The sequence below is a fragment of the Bos grunniens genome, chromosome 28 (genome assembly GCF_055505025.1).
Source record: "Bos grunniens cultivar Pamir isolate PY7600 chromosome 28, Bosgru_T2T1.0, whole genome shotgun sequence".
Lineage (NCBI taxonomy): Eukaryota > Metazoa > Chordata > Mammalia > Artiodactyla > Bovidae > Bos > Bos grunniens.
The window spans coordinates 298,773-302,609 of record NC_141192.1 but is presented as its reverse complement, the minus strand read 5'-3'; the positions used below and the strand labels follow the sequence as shown (position 1 = coordinate 302,609).

The 3,837-nt window shown below is 46.6% G+C and overlaps 1 pseudogene; it reads right to left on the bottom strand.

Annotated features, from left to right (window-relative positions):
* Nucleotides 1–1,353: 1,353 nt before the first annotated feature.
* LOC147342689 (small ribosomal subunit protein uS2 pseudogene) lies at nt 1,354–2,183 on the bottom strand (annotated as a pseudogene).
* Nucleotides 2,184–3,837: the final 1,654 nt, after the last annotated feature.

The following is a 3,837-nucleotide window of genomic DNA, read 5'->3' as shown; positions in this document are numbered from 1 at the left end:
ACTTACTGAAAAAAAGCTACAAAATCTGAGGCTTTGAAGAAGGGAATTAAAAGAGAATGGGTCTCATGAAGAGTAACTCCTTTCAGACGGAGAAGCTGAGAGGAAAAAGAAATTGATTTAAGACAAGATCTTACTATTAGAGCTGAGGCCATCTGCCATTTAGTCAAATTTGGTTTTCTGCATGCAAGGTCACCTTATACAGACTCGTACAGACACACAACACAGCTACCATCTCCACTGATACCCAGAGGGGTGCCCTGGCCACCGCTTCAGACCACCTTGTGGGCACTCAGGATGCTCAGGACTCTGTCCTGTGTGTCCCTGGGAAGTGACTCCCAGGAGGTCCATCCACTGAACCGAGTTCCATTCTGTTTTCAAGCAGCCCTTTAAATCCCTGAGGCCAGCGCCCCTCTCTCACCACGTAAAATGTACCCCCACAACCCCATGTCACTGCTCCTCATCAACATGGCTGCTGTTTTTATAATCAGTCTTCAGATATGGTCACCTGATTCTATTATTTTTTATTATGCTGAAGTCAATCAAGTGTTTTATATCTTACTAGCATATTAATATGTCAGATTCAGAGAAATAATTCAAGTATGAAGTCAACTGATTATCCTCCTATCCATATGAAGTATAAATATAATCTCTGGAAGATGGTGAAGGACAGGGAAGCCTGGTGTGCTGCAGTCCATGGGGTCGGAAAGAGTTGGACATGACTGAGTGACTGAACAATGATAAAATATTATCTCAATTGATAAAGAATGTACAGTGCATAAGAGAAAGTGGGAGAAAAGTATTTTAAAAATTGGACAAGCTTAGCTAATAAAATTAGCGGTTGCAAATATTGTTTGAGGGAAGAACATAATGAATTATGAATTAGGAAATTCTCCTCTTATGTGAAAGGAAAACAGCAAAAGTCACAGAACATTCTCATGAGTAGACATATTTATTTATTTAGAAACTGCTTATTTTCTGTGAACCAATTTTCATTTTAAGAGTTTGTGGGGTTTCCATAATGGCTCATGGTAAAGAATCCTGCCAATGCAGGAGACATGAGTTCAATCCCTGGTCCAGGAAGATCCCATGTGCCTTCAGAGGAACTAAGCCTGTGAACCACAACCATCAAGCCTGTGCTCCACAGCCTGAGGGCCACAGCTCCTGAGCCCACTCTCTGCCACCACTGAAGCCTGGGGGCCCTGGGGCCCACACTCCATAACAAGAGAAGCTGCTGCAATGAGAAGGCAGGCACCACAACCAGAGTGCTCCCCGCTCACCGCAACCAGAGCAAACCTGTGCAGCAGCAAGGACCCAGCACAGCCCCCATTGAAGAGAAGAGCCTGTGAAAGAACAGCTGAAGCGCACCCAGTGCTGTGCCTACCCGTCCAGTGGCCTGAGCAGTGGGCGCTGCAGGCCAGCCTTCAGGGGAAACTGCGGAGTAGGCAGTGAGCTCACCTGCCCACCTGTGGACTAGGCCAGCACCTCAGATCCAGTAGCGTTGCACTCAGCTGCTGAAGTGACCCATTCACGGTGAAGTCCTCCTTGGTCAGAGCTTGCTCAGCTGGCACCTGCTCTTCCCTTTTAATCTCTTCAGAATCTGCAGATGTAGAGATCAGGCACGACCTCCCAAGAGTGTTCACAGGAAACGGTGCCGCGCACGGGCAGAACTTCCCGGGTGAGCATCCGCCAAGTCAGACCCACCGACAGCTCCCTGGTTGCCGGGAATGGGTCGTCTCCAGAGTGCAGAGGAGAGTCCGTGTCACACAGACCGATGGTAAGAAGTTCACATACATGCCTCTGGGAGAGGCCGGCGGTCAGCCCTGGCCTCGTAACCACCAGGAGTCTTGGCTCCTGGAAGCTGCCTGGGTCTGGTTAGTGGAGGCTCCAGGAGCTAAGCGGCTGACCAGAGGAGCGGCGGCAGCAAACTGCAGCTCAGCTCGCTGGCGAGGGTTCCTGGAGGACGCAGCAGGGACAGCAGCTGGGTTTTCAGTGGCAACGATGGCATGAGCTGCCTACAGAAGCTTCTCCCAGGTTCTCTTCGGATTCCTAGTGTAGACACCGCCACTTTTCCTTCTGTAGATGTACTGCTCCGTTGGGAAGTAAAGGTCGGTGCTACCTAAGTGGGCCCCTGCTGCAAGGAACGTGATGGTGTCGTCCTTCATTTGCCGGACATCAAGGACCCAGGATAGTGTAAAAGATTCACTTCCCGTTATGACAAGAATCCAGACAGTGCCCTATGGACCACTGTCTGGGTAGCATGGGAAAAGCCCGAGAAGATGTTTTAGAGAAGCCAGATAATCTTTCTGATAAAACAAACTTGACTTTCATTCAGTTTGTAGAAATAACGCTGTGAGTTTTATTCTTTAGAGGTTTAAATTTTTTTGTAATGTCTTGGCATTTCTGAGAAACTTATAATACATGTACAAGGTTCAAGAACCTAGAAATATAAAATACTTCATATTACATTGTTCTTCCTACCGCCTCCCTTCTTGTCAAGGCCCTGCTGCTTCCACAGTCAGCCACGTGTTTTGTTTCTCAAGAATAGCTTCCGGAGGTTTATTTATTTTTTCTAATTATTTATTTGGCTGTGCCCGTGGGACGTTTGCCATGGGAACTCTTAGCTGTGGCATGTGGGCTCTAGTTTCCTGACAAGGGATTGAACTCAGGCCCCTAAAATGAGAGTGCAGAGTCTTAGCCCCTGGATCAAGAGAGAAGGCCCAGAATGTCATTTTATGGATACACAAGCAACTATGAATATCTATTTCTTCTTCACTCCACATGTGGTGCTAATGGTAAAGAACCCACCTCCCTATGCAGGAGACATAAGGGACTCAGATTAAATCCCTGGGTCCGGAAGATCCTTTGGAGCAGGAAATGGCAACCCACTCTAGTATCCGTGCCTGGAGCATCGCCATGAGCAGAGGAGCCCGGTGGGCTACAGTCCATAGTGTCACAAAGTGTCGGATGTGACTGAGTGACTGAGCACAACCACATGTAAAACCATACATGGTCGCACACTGTGCACAGTGTTTTATGTATCTTGCTTATATTCAGCTGACAATATCTTGGGAATATTTTCTTGGGACACTATTTTCCACAAATCAGTCCACTGAATAGATGATGTACTATAATATGCTTTACTGGTCCACATTGGAATAAACACTAATATAAAATGACATCTTGACATCACAATAAACAATGTAATACATAACCTTAGCCTAATTTATTCCATTGCAGGAAAATGTATAAATTTCTAATGCATATGGAATTTCTACAAATCTAATGGATTTGTAGCCTGAAGTATTTCCAACTGAAATGTAGCATCTGATAGGATTCTGCTGGTAAACTAGCACGTTGCTGGATTCCCCGCCCCGCTCCCGAGGAGCTATGCAATGATCATTTCTCTTTCCTTAAGACTCAACCTCTCCTCTCCCAGATTTCTCCCTGATCTGTTTTTAAAAACATTCTCCAACCTCTTCTGCCCTTGTGACTTCTCTACAATCTGCTCCTCTTCTTAGCACTGTCCTTCATTCTCACAACCTCATTGCCTGGCCTGGTCTCTACCTGCCATCTCAACATTGCCCATCATTGCTCCACCCACTCCCCTGGAGATGGTATCAATATGACCAGATAGTTGGTTGAGTATAGAAAAATTGTTCGTGGATGATACTGAATCACTGAGCCTGGATGAGAAGGAGACATCCACAGGGGAGTCTAAGGTAGCTGGGGAAGAAGGAGAATTTAGGTTTTATCTGTGGTCTTCACTCAGGGGAAGATGCTACAGGGCCCACCAGGGAAGGAGAAGTCCGAGTCAGAGGTTAATACTTGGGAGGTGGT